The following is a 16,098-nucleotide window of genomic DNA, read 5'->3' on the forward strand; positions in this document are numbered from 1 at the left end:
TTCAGTCGTTGGCAGTTGTAAACAAGCGTGACGAGTAATACCACTAGCTGTCGAGAGATATGGTTGTCGAGCGCCTTTCGATAACAACACACTAAGCATCCCGCATTTTACTCAGGCATGCGGATTTTTATATTTTTATATTTTTATTACAATTTCCCAAACAAGCATTCGCGAATCTATCTATGTTACATACATGACATTTTTTCATATTTCTACCCATAGAATGTTATGATCGTTTCGCGAAAACAAATCTAGGATTCTCCTTCAGCTTCGATAAAATCGAAGTAACAGTGACCACAAGAGGCAGTGGCACGCAAATTATGAACACAAAGAAGAATTTCAACATGTGACAAGAGAGAAACGTGTCTCGCTACTAGTTGCGAGAATTATAATAAATTATGATTATATACCGGGAATTATTATTTTCATGTATGTATGTTATATAAATTTTCATTACGAAGCTCGATATTGCGGCAGACAATAAGCTCGTAAGTTCTCTGAAAAGAAAGCGTATCGCTATCGGGAAGTCGTTTCGTTTTCTCAAATCTCGAAAGTCGCGTACGAAATTCCTGGCGCGTACTCACGACGGCGAGAAGATTGCAAGGATGCTGTGAATGTCGAAGAAACGGCAAGTGTTGGCAACGAAAAATTCGCCCAGGATTCCGGTGGAAAAAGCGTGCAATGCGGTCTAAATATTTGCTCGGATCGCAATTGTCGTTAGAGGGTAGGGTGATAGAAAAAGTATGTGGTGCGCGCGGAATACACGCATTCTTTGGCTGGGTTGGCTGTTTTAATTGAAACGGCGCGAAAGGAGGCGTAGTCGGCGGCAAAAACACCGGCACGCGGCAATATTTGCAGCGAAGTGTAGAAATTGGAACGACTCGCCCTGAAGAATGGCGTCATTTTGTTTGGCCGGCTTTGTTCGCGCCGTTTACCCGTTTCCCGACGTTGCCCAAGCATCCGACCGATCGATCCCCGTCGAATACGAATAAATCCGATTCCGTCCTCCGGTTATTCGATGCTAAATACTCCGACGATTGTTCCACGTGTGTTGCTCTTCGTTTATAAAATGCGTGAGATTCCATTAAATGCGATTTTCGAATATCTATCGATTTTTCACAAACGATCGCTTCTCTAGTCGTTTCCTAAATTCGTTAAACTTTTCTTCAAAGTATCGGAAACACGAATCGTTTCAATGTAAAATGACTGCAAAAAATACTTGCGTACCATTGTATTTATTATAGCATTTACATACTACGGTAGAGCCTGCCATATGTTCCTCTGTAGTGTTAAATTAGTAGTCAATATTCGTTTCTACAATCAACTTTATTGTCTGAGATTTGGTTAAATTGGAACGCCATTATTAAGTGGAAGTGAATGGGAGAAAAGGAGCAATCAATATTTCATTTTACCTCTTTATATTTCGTTTGACTACTGTGCAAACGAAACACGCGTTCGAATATTTTTTGTCTCTACACGAATGCTATTACATCTATACAGCTTAAGTATAAGTATATATTACATGTAAATAATCCTAATGTTAATCCTTCGTATTTCAAATTACATTATACATTTTATCGTGACTGTTTCTCACTTACTGTTTCTTCGTATACATATTTACATTATATTTTGTAATATTACTTAGATATAATAATAGTTAAAATTCGTAGGAAATTGTTATATAGATTAATAATACAAGTTAGTTTGATGGCAGAAAATTTTGTTTCCGACCATTTCATGTGCACTTGGTACTTGGGGAGTATGAACAAATTAGATTTTCGAAATTTATTTCGTTACAATCTCTTCTTTTCCCCTGTGTTCCTATTTCATAGGTTCCCACTAAAAAAAAAGTGTCGTGCCTCTGTGTGCATACAATAATGAAATTGTGAAAATTTAATTTCCATCCGTAGCTGGATTTCTGTCGAAATCTCTTTCGTCTGTCATAGGTCGTCTAAAATGCATTTTTATATCATAAAATGAACATTATTCGATAAATACATCCTAGCTCTATTCGTGAATGTTTACGATAACAGTTCAAAAATTTGAATACCAAAGAAAACCAAATAGAAAGACAATTTTAACTGGACTGTATTATAAACTGAAGAGCCAGCTTTAAATTGATGATGTCAATGAATTTAATTGTATCATACAAATAATTTTATCAATAAATAAATTCCGCCAGTCTTTCAAAAGAATTCATTCTTCGCTAACTAGGAACCAAAATACTACTAAAATATGCGAAGAATGCAAAACAACGATGATTTCCAAAAATATTATTACAAACATCGTATCTCTCGAAAGTTCGTGAATGACAATGATTTGAATTAAGAAATTTATTCTGCTGGAAATTAAAGTATACCTAACTAAAGGATACCTTTAAAGATAATTAAGACCATAATTTTCAAGTTGCTACGAATCTCTTCGAACAAACTGAACTGGTGTTCAACGAATAGTCGCCGAATACATTGATTCTGCCACAAACCGCGTGTCAAAGGAGACCACGTCGAGGGACATAAGGAACGTTGGAAAATCGAAAACGACGAAGGAAAGGCAAAACCAAACTGCCTGAATTCCGGCAATGTGGCCAGGCGCCATTTGCCGGTACGACACATCCGAAGATTCGTGGAGGCAAAACTAAGTTGTTGAAACTCGCTTGGCAGTCGTCAAAGCGTCGCGACATCGAGACAAGTGACATGGTAGCGCAACGTGGAGGGATTAGCACAGGTTCTCGTGGCAGTTTCGTGACCGACTGGCACCAACCACCGCAGGATCTAATTGTGTGCCCTGTATTTCTAACCCACACACACGCGCACTCGTGTACACATATACGCGTGCATTGCATATCGTGTAATCCACGGAATGATTTGTATTCAAAGCTCGCCAAGGAGATAACGTAACGTCGCGATACCAGCTATTCTAATTGACTGGTTGTGTGGTTTTTGCTGTCCGTGCTCCGATACGTCGCTTTACTAGAGTTGCAGTTTCGCGTTTTCGTGGTCTTCCAAATAGTTTCGAAGGAGATATATGCATATTCGAAATTAACGTTATGTAATTTATGGTTAAGCGAAAGAAAGAGCCGCACATATGAAATGAAAACCAAATGGATGAAATTCATATCATGTGAAAAGCGTTCGTATCTTTCGTTGCGTTAATATAACGTTACAAAATAAATCTGCAACATTTCCTTCGTTAAACCAACAAACATTAAAGAAGCAGTAAACAAGCTACGCTTCTAGAATTCTGATTATTTATTCGTTACTAATGAACTTTCTTCTTTGTGTTATTTCTTCATGAATAATTAAAACTTCCATTTGATCGGAAAATATTTATTCCGACAATAAATAGATTTCTACGTTATTGGATAAAGCTGCACAAAGTACGAATTTCCTATTAAAAGGAAGGGAAGATTAAGAGAATTTTATTTCGCGTTTTTAATTTGCTTTGCCCTGTCAGAAAAAGGAGTATGATCGAATTACCTGTCGGTAGCCTTTATAACTATCTTTCTTTCATCCCTCATATCACCGGGGAACTACAATTATCAAAAGAATCCTGCGTTTCGATTAACCGACGGATTTGTGCGTAACGAAATATATATTTTGCAATTTCCCTACTCTCCTCTTTTTCCTCGGCTTTGAGATTACAATGCTAAACGAAAACACAAGTCTGATCGTTTGAAAACCGATGCTTTTTTGGGGGTCATTGACGATTTTCATCGAATTAACAACATGATAAAAGATGTTCGCTGATATGTCAATAAAGTCTGCGAGGAAAAGTTGTAAATTTAAAAATACGGAACAAATATAAAATTCTTTTACGAGAAAAGTGATGTTAAGTTGATGAAGCGAATAAGCTGTTTCTCGTAAGTAGAGTAAGCTACTTTAACTTAGATTTTCATTCGATTCTTGCGTCTCGGAATGTACCTTTATCCACCCTGTCCGTAATTATCAAAATATTAAAATCAATTTATAACACCAACGATTTTATTCCAATATCAAAGATAATATTACTATTATTAGGTATTGTATATTAATATACCACTAAATAGAGCAAAGCCTAAATAGAGTGTCGAGAATTAGTTAAAGTCAGAAGTTTGACACGGACTACTCGAAACATCGGAGAGATTAACACAGTTCTGTAATTGGTTTCGTAGCTGCCTGGTGCAGCTGTGAGTCGCAATTGCGTTCGATCGCGGCACATGTATATGCAGCCCTCTCGAGAGGACATCGAGTCGACAAATTACGTTTACTTTCACATCCGAACAAGCTGCGACCACGCTTAAATTCATCGCGCACTCCACTTGCAACTACTTGATCTTAGCAATGACTGGATCAACTGGAAACTTTTCGAAAGCATTTCAAATGTTTGATCGTTGATTAGAATCTCGTTGCTCCTTCCTCGCGATTCCTACGTTCCCTCTATCTTATGCAAGATGTCACAGTTAAATTTAACTAAATTGTTTCTAAATTATTTTTTCTTGCTGTTAAAAATAAGGAAACGTGACAAATTGTGAGAAGCGTTTTAAAAATTGTCGAGAGAACTTTGGTTCCAAGCATCTGAACAGAAATATAATCTCGATAGTCACGTTTCAAACAATCTCGTTTAACGCACATGACACATTTTTTATAAAAACTTGCTGTAGTTCGAATACTTTGATCAATCTCTAAGCGTACTTGACGATACGATCGAGATATAAGAATTTTCGCAAATAATTAAAAGCAATTTTTATAAATCGTGGGAAATGTGTTAATCAATAGAATTGTATTGATAACACGAAGTTTATTGAGCGAACGGATAAAAGTCGAGCATCATAGTTCACAACTTGAACTGAATCCTGCGGGACGACATTGTCGTGTTAAATTTATCCGTAGAGCTGATACACGTTCAGCGTCATCATAAAATTCAGTCACGTTCCTAAATGCATCTTTACGCCATAAAACAGCCATAAACGTAGTCACGTCGTGTTCGATGAAACCTTTTCATCCGCAGGCTTCCTTCAGTTAAGCAAATCGCAAAAGTAACTCCGTAAAAAGGTGTACTGTACGTTACTTTTAATTGCCATTTCGTTATTAATTTGTACACTTTGACAAAATGTAAGTAATTACATACTTGCATTACTCTGTGTATGTACTCTGCACACTTGCGAGCAACAGTGTACCTTGGTGTCGTAAATTTATCTCTCTTTTCCTCGATCGGCGAAATGAGAGCGTTCTCGAAAATAAAGTTCAATCGTCCATTCGCAGATTAAATCTCTGATTTTCGTTCGTTCCAGCGTGAAAATCCCATATTGATATCGACGTTTTCTACAAAATTCAATTTGCCGTTGTTTACCGTAACACGCGAACGATCGTTTCGCGATTTACCGGAGTGACTTTAATTTTCGTAAAAAAAAGAAAAAAGAGAAAGAAAGAAAAATAGATCGTTGCACAACCGGATACGCGCGATGCACGTCGCATGGTATGACGGACAGAAGCACAGTAGGAAAATTCGATCACATCCTGGAAGCGTTTTTGTACGACACGTTCGTGGCTCAAAGTTGCTTCTCGAAAAGCATAAATACACGTCTCTTTCTGCGCCAGCTCGGAGTATCTGAAATTTAATTAGCAAATGTCAGCTAGCGCGTTCTGCTCGCAGAGTTGATTAATGTATAGACTAGGGATCAAAGAGTAGCACGAGTACGGAGGCCATTCCTGAACCAGCCTTCCGTTTCCCACTTACGTTGTAACGTGTAATCACACGGTTTATTTGCATGAAGGATATCGTTCGGGACTCACATCGAGGTGTAATAAAAGCTTTCGTCCCTCTAGAAATGGTTGGTTGTCTTTGCATCGGTAGTTTTGCTACAATTTCTGAAATTTCAGGAGAAATTGAAATGACAGGAGAAACGACGTTTTGTCTCTTTCGACGTTTTAAGAACCTAATTATATATTTTATTATTTTTAGTTTTATATACAAATTTTTTTTAGTAGTTAGTCGTGCTATGTTATGCTACATCAATAATTGTCCTTATTTAAGAAAATAACCCTCAAAAACGAAGGTTGAAAGTATATTTCTGAAATATTTTCTTCCTTACATCGCTAGAAACAATATTAAAAATAGTGGGATTATACGAATCGATTATATAAATCTTATGCTTTTGAACGATTGTTTTTTTTTTGGAAATGACTTCGCTTTCAATATTTCGTATGTTACTGTATATTATATACATCCTGTGGATTTTTACGCATGAAGATTTTCCATAAATACAATCTAGTTGTATCAAACTGTTAGTAATAAAACGTAATAGCTTTATTTGAACTTGTTTGAAAAGGATGCGTAGGCTGTAAGTTAATAATTCTCGTGTTGAAGTTCATCGCGTCAGGTTCTGGATTTCTCCATTTTCCTTTGAGTTTATTGGAATGCAAGCTGTAATATCAGGAAATTGGAAGTAGAATTTAATTTTGAATCTTATTGCCATATTTTTTATTTTCTATCGCATGGAAAAAATTAAGGTATGTTCATTGAATGTACCACTTCATATCTGCTTCTTCTTTTCAGATTTATTACAATCATCCCTTTGATGTTCTCAGCTTTATCGTAAATAGTTTTGTATCTCGCAACTTTTCTGCATAAAATTCCTTCTCACTGCAGTTGTTACGAACCGGTGACAAAAATGTTTCATTCTGAAAGTTTTAGTTTATAAGGTAACATTAAATGCACTTTACGTACACCCTTAGAATGTGATTATTACGTAAATATTAACATTATACGCATGCGCAATGTTATTACTTCGTGAATTATAATACTTTTCTAAACGTTCAATGCTCTACGGTCACAGTATTACAATCAAATGTTCAAAAGACGTTCTTCCTTAAAAATAAAATGGAAATAACGTGTTCCCTCGGAGCAATGAACATTCCGTCCTTCCTTAGGCAGGCCAATCACGCTCCCAAAGTTGCTCTTATAATACCGATGTAAAGTCAATCTCGAGTAAGCCTTGGTTCGGCAGCTTTATCGGCGAAGAAAGATTTCGCGTAATATGCAAAGCAGCCGAAAGTCGATCTGTCCCAGATCAGCATAAAAATTGCAACAGTGTTATCATGGATTCTAGTCTTGACTTATAGCACCGTTTTTTATAGGTCGGCTCATTTATCACAAACATTTTTGTTGAAGTAACTACTTCAAGAAAAACTCTACATCTCTATTTATGTAATTCCAACATAGAAATTCTTTAACGATTCCAATCAAAAACTCTAAGATCCTTAATAGATGCACCTTGGTATGTTACCAACGAAACAATACATCGCGACCTTAAGATACCCACAGTTAAAAAAGAAATATCCAAATTCAGTAATACATATAACATAAGAATTAACAACCACCAAATCCTACTAGTTACTCAATTACTTGACACGACAGATCAGATCCGCAGGCTAAAAAGACATTACCCTCTAGATTTAAACATTAGATTCAGCTAGAATCAAACATACGATAATCACTTATTCACGTTATAGTACCACGCCAGTGTAATTTACTTATAATTCTCAATGAGAATTGATTGTAAACTACTTCCAAATAAAAAAAATCTTTATTTATGTACATCCATGACCTGGAGACCGCTATTACGCAGAAATATTCTAAATAAGGAGAGGTGCATATTATCGTACCCTTGAATATACATTATATTTCGGATTGCAAGGTCTAGGAACAAAGGAACTAATAAACAGATTTCTATTTATGTTCCTTGTAGCCTCTAGCTAAAGCTATAAGGTTAACTTTTTTGGTAATGTCTTTTTGCTATAAATATATGAAAGTGCTCCCTATCGATTTCTTTGTATTGTAACATTAAAAGAATAAGGCTCTGAATCAGCATAAACTTATACATTATACTTATACTTATACCTTTAATTATTTCAATATATTTTTCTATTACAAATTCATCCACTCGTTCTTCAATCAGTCAACCTCAACCTTAACAATTTTGAATATATCTATTGGCCAAGTAGTTTTTTCTGCTTTATCGATAACGTATTCGATTATTGCTCCGTAATAGCATTTCATTTATGAGGATCCGTCTGTATGAAATGCTGAAACAAATAGAGTCTTAAATTAAATATTGTAGGAGGTACAACGTATGTATATGAAATGTTTGGAATGAACTGTGAGGAAATACGAAATCAAAGACGTAAATCAAAACACATAATACAAAGAGAAGTAATGTGGAAGTGCAGAGAACCACACGAAATAATAATTACTTGAAATTAATCGATACTTTTGAGGTATTGAATATTATATTAATCGATTAATTCAGAATTAGCAGTTATGGAGAATTCTTAGGTATCATTAAGAATATATATTCTAATTAATAAACACGAAAGATTTACATTTGCCAGGTAGCCTAGTTCCAGTTTAATTAATTATTTCCTCATAAACAGACGACAATGAGTTAATTGATAATTATTTCATAAAGTAATCAAGCTAGCTCTACATTCTCTAAATGAACATCCAATACTCTTCAACTTTAAACAGTTGCCACTCGAACCTATTAAAACACGCCACGAAGATCTAACTTCTGGTCGACGATTTATTCCGACACGGTCGGAAAAGGAATTTCTTCTCGAACCGATTCCAATCGACTGTTTTCGCCAGGAGGCCCCGAAGCTTTTACACTGAATAATTATTAACTAGATTTCGAAGGAGAAGATCTGTTCGCGGCCAGATCCATTCGTCCATCCGCGCGAACCAGATCGCAGGGCGGAAATTTAAGAACTTACTTGGAAATCCCTTTCATCAGGAAAACGGACGGGCTCTTATTGTTAGCACCACGAGAACTCGTTTTCCACCGGTCGGCCATTCATTCTTACGGCGTACATAACTGCCTTCGCTGAAAATCTCATCTCCTGACAAATTTTGTTACGTGCCCGCAGCAATTTCCGCGTATAGTTCTCCGTTGCTCCGTTCCTCGGTGTTTCAGTTCCTGTAACGTAGCCTGTCACATTTCAAATTGAACTGTTCTCCACTCCTCTATCCTATATCGTAGCAAGAATCGAAAGGCTTGTTTGAGCTTTCGCTACGACGGTCCGAGAACCAGATAATTTAACGATTACCATACATACGGTGACTCGCGAAAGTACTCCAATACTTGTAGATATCTCTCATGAATGTAATATATGTATGTTATATAGAACAATTTGAGATTTTTTCGGCGAATGACAAATAAACTTCCTTTTAATGAAGAAAATTTGAATCCGTTTCATATAACACACGCAATATACAGATAAAAACTGTCTATGATAAGCAACTATCCTCGCTACGTAAAAACTAGGTTCAACAAATCATCTTACCACCAAATTCTTGATACATCCCGGGCACATGTAACGGAATGCAAAAGCACCCTTTGAGTCGCGCGTTGAATATGCACGCGTTCATCAGTGGTTCCTGAATGCGCGATCTCTCCCTCTCTCTCACGCATACCCGCGCGAACTCACACACAGAATCGAAACAGAGAACACAGTGGAAGCACGCGAGGCGTGTAAGCTCGTGCCAGTTCAAGCCGGGTCGGTTGCATAATACGCGTGAACCGCAGAAAATAGCCGCGCGAGCTGAAACGCGGAGCTCGGAAAATTACAAGCTCCTTCATCTTCCCTTTGCCGGCCAACGCAGCAAGGCTCAAAGGACAAACCGTCTCGTGGAAATTCACAATCGCTCGTGCAAACGTGTCCTGCTTGACTTTGTGTGTTCCTCTGGTTCACACCTGTATACGAATTTCCTTTGTATTCGTACAGTATATCTGTGTCTCTTTCCATGTATCTGTATATACATGTATACGCACGTCTGTCTGTTTGGTTGGACGACTGAGTCAGCTTTTAAACTCGTTGCTCATCCAGCTGAATTGCCGAAGCCTCTTTGGATGGCTGTCCCTCTTTCACTGGCTGTGCTTCTTTCTCTTGCCCATGGAATATATGTGAGAGAGACGAGAGAATATGAAATTAATTAAAAAGGTATCAGATACGTGGATTTCTACTGACGCACGCTCGCGAGCTCGTCCACGACACGACTGCTTGTTTCGCTCATTCCTTTTGTCATCCTCTCTTCCGGCTTCGTTTGAAGCGACTCGAAACCTTTGATGAACCGTCCTTGAGTAGATTTCTAGATTGCGGTGAATTACGGTGATTCGTGTGATTGAATGACCGAGCTTTGCCAAGCTATCGAATGGTACGGCGGACGTTTAGCGATGTTCTATTTTATTTGTATGATTTCAAATTACAGAGTAGTCTAATAAAGAACGTACAGGGTGTCTTGTTCGTTCTTAACAGAAATAAAATTACTTTACCCGTGTTATCTTTAAAATGAAAATAACAAGATACCTATTTGAGATGATTCATTATTTGAAATTATCTTCCTTATTTTTATTTCAAATTCAATTTGCTCAAGCTTGTTCGATACTTAGGAAAGTTACATACAGCTGACAGAACGTTATACTCTCAAACATATGCTTGCTTTTAACATCCAATGTACATCACACTTCTTGATATAAGTGTTTCCTCATTGACACACAAAGAGACGCTGAATAGAAACATTCCGCAGCGAGAGCAGTTGGGCAACAGCCAGCATGGGCGCAATTAGTCTGCAACGATAATTCTCTAGAATACTAACCATTAGCCCAGTTCTTGCGTCAGGAAAGCATGCATAATCGAGAGAGGTACCTTGCCTTTTTTTCCTCGTTTCGTCAGACAATCTGTTCGCCTTATCTTCCCTTTTCGCTTTCTTTAACCCTCTATCAGTTCGATTCGTCTTTTATCCGCGACTCCGAATCGTATACACGATCCATCCAGCCAGAAATTACAGAGTAGCACTCGCGAGATATGGTATGACAAGATAACTTGAAGAGCCGCGTGTTAACGTTTTATCGGAATTACTTGACGAAAATTACTTGGTCGGAAGGACAGTCAAAATGAAAAGATGCAGAATTAAACGTACCGCGCGTAAAAGTTTTACTTCAGGGACTGCGCTAGTTTTTCTTGATTAAAGGGATTCTTGTTTGAACGATTGCTCGTTTGTGGAACGAGTTTAAATGACCACGCACAATGTTTCGTATGGATTAATTAATCAGACAAACTATATATATTCTAATTTCGTGAGAAGTGACTGCTTAATGTATTCTTCAATGATTAAGTATGATATACTTGTTAATATAATATCTAACACACGTTAGATTATTGAAAAGTATGTTAGAAAGAATGACGTCGATACGTCTATCGAACGGTATTGAAGTGAATATATCAAAAAACACACACTTCTCTCAATTTCATTTGATGGTAATAAGAATATCTATTTTTACAGAAGACATAAAGTATGTTTTATGATCAAGATCTGTAGAATAGAATAGTAGGTACCAGATACTAGTTAAGTTACCTGACTTTTTGTTGGTTTTGTGCAAACATAGCAATCAACGTGTTAAAATTTGATTTCAACGGCAAGAATTCGCAATAGAACTTAAGTTTGTGACAAGATGCGTTCACTCTAACCCAATTCAGACTTTGTTAAGTAGAATGCATTAATATTCTCTCACAGTTATTGTCTGTTCCCATTACATTCTCGTGATTCCTGGTTATAATTACTGCTGTGTTCTCGCTTCCAATAACCGTGCTGGTTAATGATGTTTTATGGATATCCTATCGGTTCCCATAATTCTACATCTGTATTTTAGGGCTTCCGTTTCCGCTCAAACTACGTTCCTTGGAAATAGTGGGTATCTCTCTTCCCCTCTCTCTGTCTCTCCCTCTTTAAACAGAATACTGCAGCAAATTAGCCAGATGTTATGTTATTAGAGTATTGTAAGTATGAAATTATTTAAATATAACTAAACATTTTTAAATCTCCTTTCATATTGATATTAAAACGCTTGTTTTTTTCTATTCCGCGTCAAAATTTCCGTCCGAATGACGATCATTTCAACTATTAAAAAATAGAATGATATAGGTAACTTGCAACAGTTGTTTTTCCAAAACTAATTTAACTTTTGGAAAATTTTGCTTGTATAATCGCTTGTGTAAATTTCTTCTTTTTCTCGCTCGAGTCAATTAATATTCGATAACATAATCAAATCGATAAATATCGAATAAATCGGCCAAGTCAGGTTTTAAAAATTTATTCGTCAGTGAGATAATATATTTTAAGAAAGATGTATTGAGAGCTTGACTGGGGTCAGCTTTGAAGTACGGCGATCGATACTAACGACTTGAAAAATACGTAAACATTCTCTGCCCGTGAATTATGGAACAACATATTTTAGAAGATCTTCCTTTACGCCACTGCAAGTATTCTTGAAACAATTTAAATAATGGTTACTCTACTTGTATAATATGTTTACACACGAGAAGGGTTCGCATGAACTTTGTTTTATTTAGGTTAGAAATTTCCAAAAACTTGTAACCATTTCCTCGACTACTTGAGAATTCTACTTTTTCTTGCAAACTGATCTACCGCTAAAACTTATATATATATGTAGGGTTGACGTTAAGATTAGAGTTAAGGTTAAGGGCGTGAAACGAATCCCCATTGGCATTAGACGTTATCATTATACAATAAAGGAGATATTTACTAGTGCAAATATGATTATGATAGAATTTGACAAGTAATCGCGATAATTAGATACTCGAGAAGCTAATGACAATGATCCTAGGCTCAATAACGAATCCGCGGTCAACGGGGTGTCGAACTCTACTCTTCTTTAGCGTCTAAGTTGTACTCAATGTTAATGCATGGACCAATCACTACGTATAAGAATGATACTTCAATCGTTGATGAGATTGAACAAGAGAGTGGCTCTCCGTCACGGTGACGCTGTCGAGGAAAACTATATGGGGTGTGTCTAAGGACACAAGATCATCGGATTCATTGAGGAAAGCCTTCGTTCGGAAAGTGAGGGAAATGGACGTTCCTGTTAATTGGTTAATTTCTATGTTAGAAGTTGAAGAAGGATGCGCTAACCGCCCTTGAGAGAAAGTTGGTAACGGGAGGCGTCATTCGTGAAAAATAGATTTCTCCTATCTTCCCGTAGTTGGGACAAAAACTGTTTGTCTGTTTGAAGGACTTTAGTTAACTAAATCTTAAGATTTGTAACGGGTCCTCAGGCTAGCTAAACATATACTGTGGAGATGCATTGACATCTGGCAATCATCTTACTCGAAGAATAGAGTCTGCGTGTGGCGAGCCACGGGACAGAAACTGTTGGGATGTTTACTGTCGAGTGTCGTTACGACTATTTCTTTTTCTTAAGAAGAGCTATAATATTACCCTGTACCTTTGTTAGACAAAGCGTTCATCCCTTGACCGCGGCTACGTTCAGCGACTGGTTGTCGCCTCGAGCCCGAGCTCACTATCATAAATCTCAAATAAATACAGTCAGATCGAATGACAACAATTTCTTAATATGTGGTGAAATCTAGATTACAGTACTAAGGGGTCTTCCCAAAGTTCCAAAGGAAAGGTTCCGGTGTTCTTTCATCTCCGACACGGCCATTCTGACTATTACACGTTCTCGGGTGTAACTAAAATATTGAGTTTTCTAACATTAGACTCGATACAATTAACTTTATTTACAATTTGACTAAATGTTCGAATAAGCCAAGGGTCCAGTGTAACAATAAAATTCTGTTCGGAGGTTTGACAGCAAAGAAATAAAAGAGAATGAGAATTGGTAGCTTTATGACTAGTATTCAAGGTGATAGTTGCATCCTGTGGGTTATCAGTCGGATCGTAACGGCATGATGGACCATTCTCTCACAACCTAACCCCAAATAAATCTCGGTTTTCTAGATCGTATAAGCACATAGAGCTTCGTCCCACGGTCTCACTGAGCTTTACCATATTGTCGCCCCGAGAAGCATGCAAACTACATCACATGTTCCCACTGAGCTTTATGATATTGTCGCTCTGAGAAGTATCAGATGTTCTCCCTGAGCTTTATCATATTGTCGCTCCGAGAAACATCACATGTTCTCCCTGAGCTTTATCATATTGTCGCTCCGAGAAACATCACATGTTCTCCCTGAGCGTTATCATATTGTCGCTCCGAGAAGCATAACATGCTCTCCTTGAGCTTTATCATATTGTCGCTCTGCCGGGTGTTATTGGCATAGTGCTACTGATCTTCCGAGATCGAATTACTCATATTGTCGTGGTCATTGTTATTGCCATCACTACAGACATCCAACTCAGCAGGAATACGACTATCTGGTATTTTCCTCAATCTGTCGTGACTGTACTTATATTTTTTTTTTATTTATTAGAATATTTAGAATCAATTCTCGTTGAGAATTTATTTATTAGAATATTTAGAATCAATTCTCGTTGAGAATTTTCGGTAACTACATTTAGCGTGATACAATGACATGGTTTATAATAGTTTTATATTGTTGGTTCTAGTAAGATCTAAGGATTTAATCTAAAGGGTATTTTCTTTTTAGTCTGCGGATCTGGTCCGTCGTGTCAAGTAGTTGGGTGACTAATGGGTTGTGGTGGTTGTTGATTCCTGCTTCTGGACTTGTATATTCCATCTTTGACCGTAGGTATCTTGAGGTCGCGGGGGATTGTTTCGGTGGTAACATACCAGGATGCATTTATTAGGGATCTTAGCGTTTTCAATTGGAGACGTTAGAGTATTTCAATGTTGGAATTATTTACTGTTCCCCATAGTAGGATTCCGTAAATCCAGGCAGATTTTATTACGGTCTTATAGAGCATAATTTTGTTCTGCATGCTTAGGTTGGAGCGGCGGGCAATGAGCCAATAAAATTTTTTGAGTTTGTCCCTGAGTTGTTTAGATTTGTCTACGATGTGTTGTTTCCATGTTAATCTCCTGTGCAGAGTCATGCCCAGGTATCTGACTGTGTCCTTGTTAGGAACTGTTATATTGTCAATGGAGACCTGTAGACAGGTTTGTTTTCGCAGCGTGAAGGTTACATGTGTGGATTTTTTTTCATTAATATTGAAACTCCATTTGTGGAACCACTTTTCCACTGAGTCGAGACCTCGCTGGAGAGTGGATGAGGATATCATCGGGTTGGCATGGGACACTAATAGCTCTGTGTCGTCAGCAAATATTGCTATAGTTATTTCTGCTGATATTGGTAAATCGGCAGTGTAGATGGAGAACAGCAGGGATCCGAGGACACTACCTTGGGGTATGCCCGCTTCTATTGGAAATGTGGTAATGGCGTCTACGTATTTAACCATGAATTTTGGTTAGGTAGGACTTTAGGATGGAGTAGTAAGTGTGCGGTAGGATTTTTTTAAGTTTGTAAAGAAGCCCTTCATGCCATACTTTGTCGAATGCCTGTTGAATATCAAGGAATACCGCTGAACAGAATTTTTTCTTTTCGAGGGTTTGGCTGATATTGTGTGTTATTCGGTGGATTTATTCTATTGTGGAATGTTGTTTCCGAAAACCGAATTGATGATCTGGCAGTGTTTTCAGATCCTCTAGGAGTGGAAGGAGTCGATTCGTTAGCAACTTCTCGAATAGTTTTGACAAAGTGGCTAGAAGACTAATTGGGTGATAGGAACTAGTTTCGTGTATTGGTTTACCGGGTTTTGGGATGAGCGTAATCAGTGACGTTGAGATGGTTTTGAGATGGTATTCAAGGCGAAGAATTGCATTGAAGATTTAAGAAATGGGTGCAATCCCTTTTACGGGTAGTTCCTTAATTGCTTTATTACTTATTTGATCATGTCCCGGTGTTTTCCTGGGGTTCAGACGATGGATTAATTCTGTAACCTCTAGAGAAGTGAAAAATTTAATACGGGGGAGACGTTTGGAAGGGAGAATGCAGGTATTCTGTTATTTCTGGAGCGGTATTGGAGGAATGAGGTTTAAAGACGTTAGATAGGTAGTTAGCGAACAGGTTAGTTTTTTCTATAGGGCTTCGTGCCCATCCACCTTGCAGACAGCGAATTGGAGGGATTATTTGCGGGGGACGCGTGAGTTTCCTGGAAGCCTTCCATAGTGAGTAGTTGGAGTCGGCAGAGGGGGACAAATTAACGAGATACTTTTGGAAACAATCATTTTTGTATTTTTTAATGATTTTGGTTAACTTCCTGGTTGCGTTGTTTAGTTTG

The 16,098-nt window shown here is 37.6% G+C and overlaps 1 protein-coding gene and 1 long non-coding RNA gene across 2 annotated transcripts in view; one reads left to right on the plus strand and one right to left on the minus strand.

The window, feature by feature from the left end:
• The window catches only part of LOC126923449 (zwei Ig domain protein zig-8-like), a 418,101-nt gene that overhangs the window by 305,371 nt on the left and 96,632 nt on the right, over positions 1-16,098 (plus strand). The window lies entirely within an intron of this gene.
• On the minus strand, positions 7,380-9,464 carry LOC126923454 (uncharacterized). Its single transcript, XR_007713167.1, has 3 exons — positions 9,321-9,464; positions 8,751-8,953; positions 7,380-8,063 (listed from the first exon to the last, which is right to left on the minus strand). It is a non-coding gene; the product is annotated as an uncharacterized LOC126923454 (long non-coding RNA).

The sequence above is a fragment of the Bombus affinis genome, chromosome 13, assembly GCF_024516045.1.
Source record: "Bombus affinis isolate iyBomAffi1 chromosome 13, iyBomAffi1.2, whole genome shotgun sequence".
Lineage (NCBI taxonomy): Eukaryota > Metazoa > Arthropoda > Insecta > Hymenoptera > Apidae > Bombus > Bombus affinis.